Source organism: Macaca mulatta, chromosome 1 (assembly GCF_049350105.2).
Source record: "Macaca mulatta isolate MMU2019108-1 chromosome 1, T2T-MMU8v2.0, whole genome shotgun sequence".
Lineage (NCBI taxonomy): Eukaryota > Metazoa > Chordata > Mammalia > Primates > Cercopithecidae > Macaca > Macaca mulatta.
The window spans coordinates 222,464,924-222,476,324 of NC_133406.1; the positions used below are offsets into that span (position 1 = coordinate 222,464,924).

Below are 11,401 nucleotides of genomic sequence, written 5' to 3' on the forward strand. Positions count from 1 at the left end.
TTTTTTTGATGGAGTCTCACTTTGTTGCCCAGGCTGGAGTCCACCGGCATGATCTTGGCTCACTGCAACCCCCGCCTCCCAGGTTCGAGTAATTCTCCTGCCTTAGCTTCCTGAGTAGCTGGGACTATAGGTGCATGCCACCACATCTGGCTAATTTTTGTGTTTTTAGTAGAGACGGGGTTTCACCATGTTGGCCAGGATGGTCTTGATCTCCTGACCTTGTGATCCATCTGCCTTAGCCTCCCAAAGTGCTGGGATTATAGGTGTGAGCCTCTGCACCTGGCCTTGTCTATCTCTTTTGACTGTATTTGTCTAGGTGTGGATCTCTTTGGATTTATCCTCCTTGGGTTCACTGAGCTTCCAAATGCACAGATTACCATGGTTAAAAAAATTATATTTGGGACATTTCTGCCATTATTTCTTCAAATTTGTTTCTGCTGTTTATTGTCTCCTCTCTTGCTGAGACTCACTATTCATATGTTGGTATTGTTGATTATGTCTCATAGGTCTCTGAGACTCTGTTTATTTATTGTTATTCATTTTACTTTCTGTTCCACAGAAAGGATAATCCAAATCTGTTACTGGGCTCTTCTAGTAAATTCTTCCTTTCTCTTTTAATTTTCAACTTCAAAATTTCTATTTTGTTCATCTTATAATTTCTATCTCTTTTTTGGTATTTTCTATTCATAAGACATTGTTCTCACACTTTCCTTAAATTCTTCATACATAATTTTATTTAATTCTTTGAATATATTTAATTTATAAGGTAGATTTAAAGGCTATTCCTAGTAAGTTCAATGTTTAGGTTTCTTTAAAGACAGTTTGGTTGCCTATTTCTCTGTGTATGAGCCATACTTTGCTGTTTCTTTGTGTGTCTTAATTTTTTTGTTGTTGAAAACTGGACATTTTTAATAATATAATGTGGCTACTCTAGAAATTGGATTACTTCCCCAGGGTTTGTGGCTGTTGATGTTTCTTTTCTCCTGTATGTTTGTTTAGTGACATTTCTGGACTAACTGTATACAGTCTATATTCCTTGTCATGTGTGGCTGCTAAAATATCTTCCTGTTTAGCCTAGTGTCAAGCTAAGGATTGGACAGAGTCCCTTAAATGTCTTGAACCAATAGGACTTCTGCCCTTTGTCAAGGGGCTCTGTGTGCACCTTCAATGTTCTGTCAGCTTACAACTCTGCTTTACTCTCACTTCCTGCTTGTGTAGGGTCACAGGTCATCCAGAGGTGAGAGATTAAGACCTTACTTGGTGTTTTCTGGGCACGTGTACAGCCATACACATGTTTGTGGCAGTCCAGATTCCCAGGAATATGTTGGAGGTTTTCAAAGTTCCGTATGAACATCTCATTTCCCAAACGTTAAGTTTTTGATCAGCTTCTTATTTCTTCCAACTGGTCTGTGATGTTAAATAATTTCCACCAATTTTTTTTGACAAATTCCCTGGGATATGGCTTTTTCCAGTTATCTAACTCTGTCTCAGGTTAAATAATGAGAAGATTTGAAAATATGGCTTTTTCAGGGAGCTGCCAGTTAGGTAAAATTGTGACACTTCCCTGGGGATGGGACTTTTTGAAGTGCTCCTAATATAAGCACAGTGGGATATGTTAACTACTTCTAACTATACTGTAGAGTTTAAAGGAAGAAAACAATAAACTCAGCATTCTGTATTCATGACTCTAGGCCACTTAAGGGAACCAGTAAACTTCTATGGCTGCTCTAAATGTAATTTCTCATCTCTGTTAGACATAGATCTAGCATAGTTGAAAATTAGTTGCATTGCTTGAAACTACAGTTTGCTGAACTACAATATAAGTTGAATTCATAGCCTTATAGGTCTCTTGAGTGACAGCTAGCACATGCATTAAAAGAGTGGGACTCAGTTCTAAAATTTAGATTTTTGGAGAGACTTTTAATGCCTGAAGCAATCCCGAGTTCACAGAGCCTCCCATGTCAGCGAATCTTGCCTTGTTTGAAAATTCTGGGATGACCACTTTGCAAGAGGAAGCCATGTTTCCTCCTAACCACCTCCACTGCATCTAGTCTATCTCTAGAGCTATGCTTAATGTTAAACTCAAGCATTGTATGTACCTAGTGATTTTTTTTTGGAAATTCTTGTTAGCAGAAAATGGGGAGATAGGTGGGCATAGACTCAGAAGGTGTTAGACCAGGAATGGAAAAACATAATTTTATGTAACACTTCTGAATTAATCCTTGATTGATTCTTTGGGGGGATTTTCCAGAGAATCTGGATTCAATGTGCTAGCTTGAGCAGTTGGGAGTTCTTACTATTTGCTTGGGTGGCTGCCATGAACCACACCTCCCTGTATTTATTTCCTTGTGTAATTTCATCCATGTTGGATCAGGGCTGGCCTACCGACTTGCTTTAGCTAGTGGAATGCAGAAGAAGTGAAGTCCAGGAGGCTTCTGCTTTTGTGCTCTTGTGAGCTCTGAGCAGCCCATGTAAGAAGTGCAACTATCCTCCTGGAGAGGGAGATCACGTGGAGAGGTACAGGGTGCCAAATACGTTAGTGAAGAGGTCAGCTTGGATGTTACAGCCCACAGAGTTGGCCTGTTTTGTTATCCACTGCCTTTGCTCAAATCTGAGGTTTCCCTCACAAGAGCTCAAATTGGGAGATCTGGGTTTGTTCTGACGAGGGTAGGTTCTTATATAACATACATACCATTGCCCTGATACTTCCAAGAAAATCCGTGGATTGACCAGATTCTGGTGGCTGGGCAGGGGGATTCAGAGTTGGATGTGTCCATCAGACATCACCTGCCTTGGTGCAGTCTGGGCATGCTCAAAGCCCTGGCCTGCAGGAGAGCAATTATTATTATTATTATTAGTATTAGTATTATTTTTTGAGACTAGAGTCTCACTCTGTTGCCAGGCTGGAGTGCAGTGGCACGATCTCGGCTTACTGCAATCTCCGCCTCCCGGATTCAAATGATTCTCGTGCCTCAGCCTCCCTAGTAGCTGGGATTATAGGTACGTGCCACCACACCCAGCTTTTTGTATTTTTAGTAGAGATGGGGTTTCACCATGTTTGCCAGGATGGTCTTGATCTCCTGACCTCATGATCCATCCGCCTCGAGCTCCCAAAGTGTTAGGATTACAGGCGTGAGCCATTGCGCCTGGCCAGGAGAGCAATTTCTTCTACCTCCTGGGCTGATGTTCTGTGACTGCTGCTCTCAATTACTCATCATGGTGAAGGAGAGCTTTGGAGGCAAAAGCACAGGGAACACCCCCTATTCCAGCCTGGTGTGGATATCCAAGTCATCAGCATAGAGAGCAAAAGGAGGAAACTAGAACTTCCTTTTTCATCACATTTCTGTTCTTGGATTTTTAGAGAGTAATGGAAAGAACTTGGTCTTTGGAATGGAAAGAGGTGGGCATTTGGTTCTGGTTTTGCTGCTTTCCAGCCAGAATGATCTTTGTGGTTGATTCCCCAGCACCCATTTCTTCACTGCCACTCAAGTGATTATCTAAGCTGAGGGATCATCCCCTTAGGCCCTCAAAATAGCTGAATGTGCAGAGGGATGATCAGAACCCCTAGGATGGTCACTTTCAGAGAGGTGCAAAAATATTATTTATTGTGTGGGGAAGCACCTGCTTATACCATGCATGATAACCTTGCTGGCAACTAGCTTAGGAATGGACATGCAATTCAATCTTTAGTGAGGAAGGATTAAGGGGAAATCTGTGGTGGGGAGAGAGCAGGGCATAGCCAGGAAACATTGTCTATCTTCTAGAAAGGACATCCAGGCAAGAGATGACTCCTTTTCTTCTTTTGAATGTGTGTCTGGGTGTGATGCTTGCATGAGTCACTTAATATCCATAATTCCTACCTGTGGTGAGAGTTGAGATGGCACTTGGTGTGTAGCATTGACTCAAAAAGTTGTAGTGATTAGGCCGGGTGTGGTGGCTCATGCCTGTAATCCCAGCACTTTGGGAGGCTGAGGTGGGCAGATCACCAGGTCAGGAGATCGAGACCATCCTGGCTAACATGGTGAAACCTTGCCTCTACCAGCACTTTGGAAGTCTGAGGTGGGCAGATCACCAGGTCAGGAGATCGAGACCATCCTGGCTAACATGGTGAAACCTTGCCTCTACTAAAAATACAAAAAATTAGCCAGGCGTGGTGGTGGGCACCTGTAGTCCCAGCTACTCGGGAGCCTGGGGCAGGAGAATGGCGTGAACCCGGGAGAAGGAGCTTGCAGTGAGCCAAGACTGCGCCACTGCACTCCAGGCTGGGTGACAGAGCAAGACTCCATCTCAAGAAAATAAAAAAAAAGTTGTAGTGATTATTATTTCATTACTCTAGATAATACTACATAAACCCAAGTTCAGTATAATTCCTGCTTGAAAGTGATAGAACTCAGCTTCTGAGTACCTCATCTTCAAAGACAGCCACCATCAATTTCTCCCCTCCCTGTGTGAACATGCCTCTTCTCACATCGAGAAGTGGAGTTTATGCCTTTTCTTTGAATGTGGGTTGGTCTGCGACTGCTTTGAGTCACCAGAACCTAGTAGATGTGATGTTCTGGGACTTCTGAGGCTTGGTCTTAAGAGAACTGCCAGCTTCTCTTTCCTCCCTGCTATAGTTTGGATACAGTTTGTTTCATGTTGAAATTTGATAGTCCATGGTGGAGCTGGGGTGATTTTCACTCTATTAGTTCCCACAAGAACTGGTTCTTATAAAGAGCCTGGCACTTACCCTCCTCTTGCTTCCTCTTTCACCAGGTGAACTCTGCACATGCTGGTTCCCTTCCCCTCTTGCCATGAGTGGAAGCAGCCTGAGGCCCTCACCAGATGTCCAGTCTTGAACCTTCCAGCCAGCAGAACCATAAGCCAAATAAACCTCTTTTCTTTGTAAACTACCCAGCCTCAGATATTCCTTTATAGCAACACAAAATGGATGAAGATACTTCCTTTTGTAAAGTTTACTCTTGAGACACTCCCTTTTAGAATGCAGCTGTCCAGCTGTGAGAAGCCCGAGCCACATGGAGGGCCACGTGGAGGGGAGCCAAGGTGCACCAGCAGAGATCTCAGCTGATCAGCAGCGTCGCCTATAAGTGAGCCAGCTCATATGATTCCGCTCAGAATAGGCCCCAGAGGACAGCAGCCCACCTGTGATTTTCCAATTTCCAGAAATGTGAGAGAAGATTAAATGGTGGTTGTTTTGAGCCACTAAATTTTGGGAGGATTTGTTATGCATAGATAACAAAAATAACTTCTTTTAGTGTGTTTTGGAATTTTGGCTTTTTACTGGGTTCCTATCAACTTCCCATCTCTCCCATCAGCAGAAGCAGTGAGTGTTATGGGTCATTGGCCATTGAGGTCCACTTTCTTTCTGTCTCAAATATCTGTCTCTTGAATTTCTTTATTACAGAGTCCATATGCTGGAGCCACCTTAACCAATGTCCTAAACTTCTCTCCCTGAAATACTTGGGAGGCACTATTTGCTTTTTTTTTTCCCACATCTGCAACAGATTTACTTATTTATTTATTTATTTTTATATTTTTGGGACGGAGTCTTGCTCTGTCGCCCAGGCTGGAGTACAATGGTGCCATCTCGGCTCACTGCACCCTCCATCTCCTGGGTTCAAGCAATTCTCCTGCCTCAGCCTCCCGAGTAGCTGGGATTACAGGCAGGTGCCACCACGCCCAGCTAATTTTTGTATTTTTTAGTACAGACAGGGTTTCACCACGTTGGTCAGGCTGGTCTCGAACTCCTGACCTCAGGTGATCCACCCGCCTGCTGGAGTTACAGGCGTGAACCACTACGGCCGGCCATGCTTTTAACCAGATTTGAACAGAAGAATGGCCACTTGGCCCAGGTAGAAGTAGATGAAGTTTTTGATTTCGTATGTCAGGTAACTACCGAAGTTCCTCCCCACGATGCAATGCCAGGTGGGATTGTACTTTTTGTCAAATTCCTTCTTAATGTGAGCCGCAATGTCTTTCTCTATGTTATATTCCTCCAGCTCCTGAGTAGCTCACTCCACCGAGTCCTGTTGCATCTCTTCCAACATGTCCGCATTTTTGACCATGGCCTTTTGGCGGCACATGGTTACCAGGAGAAGTGGGCGGGCCAACTGCAACAGTCTGCTGGGGGAGATGCTAGCATCGCTCAGGCAGGGCTGGAGCTGCCATGGCTACTGAAGCTGTGACGCATCTAACGGGAGGCACTATTTGTGCCACAGGAAGAACATCAGATTTGAAGTCTCAAGGCTCAAGTTTAAGACCTAGCTATTTTACTTACCACTGATGGAACCTTGGGCAAGGGCCTTAATTTTCTGAGTCTCACTTTTTTTTTTTCATCTGTAAACTAAGGGTGGTCATATTAACTTCCTCACGGAAGAGTGGAATGCTGCAAATGAGAGCATGTGTGAAGGCACTTCGAAAACGGTCAAGTACTCTCTCCATATGGCAATTGCCCTTATTTTGCCTCATCATACAATGAGGAGCAGTGCATGAGCTCATCCACCAATGATCCCTCTTTTATAACCTCTTGTTCTGGGAAACAAGATCACTGAGGGGAAGCAAGTATTGTCACTGTTGTTTTCACCTACCCCATCATCGTCACCATCCCATCATGATAATTGTCATCATCACTGTTATTGTTGTTATTGTCATCATCGTCACGGACCATTTCCTGAACATCTACCAAACTATACCCTTGTCATAGACTTGCACAACAATCTTTCAGGTTGTGCTGATTATCAACCCTCTTTTACAGATGAGGAAACTGAGAATAGTCTTGGATAATCCACTTGCTCAAGATCCTACAGAAGAAACTTTGGCTCGCTGGAAAATTTAAAACCAGATAAAAAGGATGTTTGTTGTTGCATCCATGTTTCTCTTTTCCCCATCAACGTCAGAGAACTAACGTCTCCTCTGACATGACTCTGGGGTATTTGGGAAGTCCACAACATTATCAAGCTGCACTCCAAACACCAATGACGCGAATGACCCTTTTTTTCTTTTTTCTTTTGGAAAAACGCCCCCACGCATTGGAATAGTGGTAATGAATGCTGAATCTGAAGCTGTCAACATCCTGAAAGTCCATGGGCTGGAGCTAAGAGGAAGCCAAGCGTCCCTGTTTTATTTGCTGTGTGCAGCCGCCTTCAGAAGCTGGGGCAGGCACTAATTAGATAGCCACTCGGAAAGTTGCTATCGCTAACTGGAAGCCATCTAAATTGCTCTCTTTATTCAGAGGCTTTGGAAGAAGACACCCCCATCCCCAATTCTCCTCCCACCCCATCCTTACTTGCCAAACCTCAAGGACCATAAATACAGCTAATTATGCCAGCTTGGTTTGGCACTTGTTTTACAGATAGCATCTTTCATTAGCATTGACCTTCCGGCTGCCTGGCTTCCTGTACCTGTGGGGATTGTGGGTGATGTGTCGGTTACCCTGGTGTCACAGGAAAGTGGTAGGGGGAGGCAGAGGCTGTGGACGACATCTCCAACTGACCCCCAAACTGTGTGTCCTTTTTCCTCCATGCTTCCTGTGCTCCCACAAGATGGCAGTAAGCACTCTAGGGAACCCAGCAGTGTGAATCTCTGGGGGTGACAGGGAGAATATGGGGTCAATTTGTTGGCTGTCTCAGGCTTGAGCATCTTAAAAGCATCTGCTGGATGGTCTCCAGGGATGAGTTTTTAAGGGCAGGCAGACAGTCACTGTGTTTTGTTTATTATCCCTGTACCTCCCAACACACACACACACACACACACACACACACACACACACACACACTGCCCACCCAGCATAGCAGTTGGAGGCTAAGTCTTAAGCAATGTATGTGGGATTAAATTAGCATCATTTATGCACCAACGACATGCACCAAAGGTGGGGGAATGAGAGTTGATCTGCTTAAGAGAACAAACTGTTTCTATGTTCTTAAACCCAACACTCAAGCTGAACTCCGAGCCCAGGAGTCAGGCTAAATGTCATCGGCGACTATGAATTTGAGGAGGATCTTGCTTGCTAAATTCTCTACAAAGTGGGGAGGTATGTGGCCTTTTAAGAGACAAAAACATGGCACAGCATATATAGAAATGAGTGTGCCATTGTTTCCTGGATGACCTGATACTACTTCCTCTGAGCAGGTGGGCTTTTCCTGCTGCCATGCCTTGGCCACAAGATGTTTCTAGTCCCAGCCCCAAAGTGGCCAAGTGAGCAGCTGACCAAAGAAAGGGCAGAGGTGTCTTATATGCAAAGCGATCCCTTCCTCCTCCATTGTAACATGGCCCAGTTAATGGGAGGGTTAACAATAGTTGCTTTTCACTCCTCTGTCTTCAATTTTCAAAACTCTTTCTCTTTTTTTTTTTTTGAGACAGAGTCTCACTCTGTTGCCCAGGCTGGAGTGCAGTGGTGTGATCTCAGCTCACTGCAAGCTCCGCCTCCTGGGTTCACGCCATTCTCCTGCCTCAGCCTCCCAAGTAACTGGGACGACAGGGGCCTGCCACCACACCCGGCTAATATTTTGTATTTTTAGTAGAGACGGGGTTTCACTGTGTTAGCCAGGATGGTCTCGATCTCCTGACCTTGTGATCTGCTCGCCTCGGACTCCCAAAGTGCTGGGATTATAGGCGTGAGCCACCGTGCCCAGCCACAAAACTCTTTCTTAGTCTTAGTGTGACCAAGACCACCAGGGGAGACTGACTGCAAACATTCCGCGTTTTTTTTTTTTTGGCTGGGAATTGTAAGCCCACTAGTACCCAGGACCATCTGCCTTCCTGTGGCTTATCAGTCTTTTAGTGATGAAAGGGGGACCAGCCCATGACGAGGGACGGTTGCCATCTGAAATGGTCGTCTTAGCAGAAACCATAAAATAAACCTTCATTTACATGGACAATAATGCTAACAACATTTAGAAAAAGGTTTGGAATGGTGCCCCAGACTCCCCCAAATCAACAAAATATGGACTCTAGCAGTGACCCTTATGAAATACACAGGCCTGAAGGTAGATTGGTTCCTACAGACAATAAAAAAAAAATTTCCTTTTTATTTCCAGCCTAGAAAATTTGGCCAGCATCCCTGCTGGCCGTAGTATACAGAAGTCAGTTCAAATAGAGATTCCTGCTTTCCCTTGTTTGCAAGAGTTACTTGTATAAAAACAGTCAACAAACGAATCAGCCAGATGAGTTTTCCTTCCTTTATTCAGTCAGACAGTGTTCTATGTCGGGAATCCATGTAGAAACAAACTCATGTGCTAGGTGCTGATGAGAAACCTGAATTTGCTGGTCTGGTTATATAAACTGTGCTGAGATAGGCTGAAGGGAGAAGGCCCAGCGGAGATCCAACCTGCAATCGACTCTCTTCTGCACATCAGCAATAGGACTTGCAGGCTGGTGGCCCGTATGGACCAGTCATTCCTTTCTACATCAGCTAATATTCATCAAGGTTGTTGATGTGCCAGGCATTGTGCAAAGTTCTTCATATGTTCTACCTCATTTTGTCTCACAGCAGCCTTATGAAGTGGGCTATTATTATGTCTGAGGCTAATCTCTAAGGCTCGGAAACAGAGATCATGCATCTGAAGTCATGAAGCTGGTAAGTCCAGAAGTCGAGATTCGGGGAAGGTTCCCCAAGATTGGGGAAGCCACGATTTGGGTTTGCTTTTGTTTCTTTGAGACAGAGTCTCATTCTGTCACCCAGGCTGGAGTGCAGTGGCACAATCTTGGCTCACTGCAACCTCTGCCTCCCACCTCAAGCGATCCTCCCACCTCAGCCTCCTGAGTAGCTGGGACTACAGGGGTGTGCCTCCACACCCAGATAATTTTTTTAGTTTTTGTGGAGATGGGGTTTCACTATGTTGCCCAGGCTAATCTTGAACTCTCGGGCTCCAGTGGTCCGCCCACTTGGGCCTCAAAAGGTGCTGAGATTACAGGTGTGAACCACCTTTCAAATTTGATGAAAACTAAATCCACAGATCCAAAGCTCAATGAACTGCCTCCAAAAGTATAAACATGAAGAAAACCCAAGCTATGTCACATGATAATACAATCACTAAAAACCAGTGATGAAGAGAAAATATTAACAACAACCAGGGAAAGAGGACACATTACATATAAGAAAGATTAGAATGAAAGCTGACTTCTCATAAGAAACTATGTAATCTGGAAGACTATTAAGGTGACATTTTAAAAAAATGAAATAAAAAAAATCTGTCAATTTATAATCATACCTACAATTTTTTAAATGAAGGCAAAATAGTTTTTTTCAGACAAACAAAATCTTAGAGAATTAATCACCAGTAGACTTGAACTATAAGATATCTAAAAGTAGTTTCTTCAGGCAGAAGAAAAATGACACCAGATAGAAACTGGGTCTATGCAAAGAAATAAAAAATGCCATAAATGGTAAATATGTGGATGAGTATAAAATATATATTTTTATAATTTTTAAATCTCTTTAAAAGATTACTGGCTAAAGTAAAAATAACAACGTTATTTTAGAGTTTGTAACATCTACAGAAATAAAATGTATGATTACACCAGCACAAAAGATGGGAGAGTGGGATAAAAGAACACTGTTTATGATTTTTACCCCATGTGTGAAGTAATAGTTTTTAACAGCAGCAAGTTAAAGATGTATATTGTAAACTCAAGAGCAACCTCTGAAAAACAAAACAGTACCAAAAAGGAAATATAGTTAATAAGCCAAGAATGGAGATAAAAGGAAATAATAAAACATGAATGCAAAAGAAGGTGGGAAAAGAGGAAATAAGGAAGAAATAACAGATGAAATCAGTGGAAAACAAACAGCAAGATGGAATATTCAAACCCAACCATATTGTTAATTACTTTAAATATAAATGGTCTAATGATACTGATTAAAAGTCAGAGACTTTCAGTTTGAATAAAAAAGGTTGCAAGGCCTAATCAAATGCTGTCTTTAAGAAATTTATTTTATTTTAGATTCAGTGGGTGCCTGTGTAACTCTGGGGCTTGGGCTTCTATTGAACCCACCACCCAAATAGTGAACATAGTACCCAGTTGTAGTTTTTCAATCCTTGCCACTGTCCTTCTTTCTTTTGAAGCTGCCAGTGTCTATTATTTCCATCTTTGTGCCTGGGTGTACCACCCCTTACAAGTGAGAACATGTGGTATTGGATTTTCTGTTCTTGCATTAATCCACTTAGGATAATGGCCTCTAGCTACATCCAGGTTGCTGCAAAGGACACAATTTTATTCTTTTTCATGGCTGCACAGTATTCTCTATATGTGCCATGTTTTCTTTATCTAGTCCACCATCGATGGGCACCTAGGTTGATTCCATGACTTTGCTATTGTGAATAGTGCTGCAATAAACATATGAGTGCTGATGCCTTTTGGTAGAACCATTTCTCTTCCTCTGGGTAGGTTCCCAGTAGTGGGA

At 43.3% G+C, this 11,401-nt stretch overlaps 1 pseudogene across 1 annotated transcript; it reads right to left on the reverse strand.

Moving 5' to 3' along the window:
• Window positions 1-4,757: 4,757 nt before the first annotated feature.
• Window positions 4,758-11,099, reverse strand: LOC144338595 (dynein light chain 1, cytoplasmic pseudogene; annotated as a pseudogene). The gene has a single exon (XR_013412842.1). The product of XR_013412842.1 is annotated as a dynein light chain 1, cytoplasmic pseudogene (transcript).
• Between the last annotated feature and the right edge of the window lie 302 nt (window positions 11,100-11,401).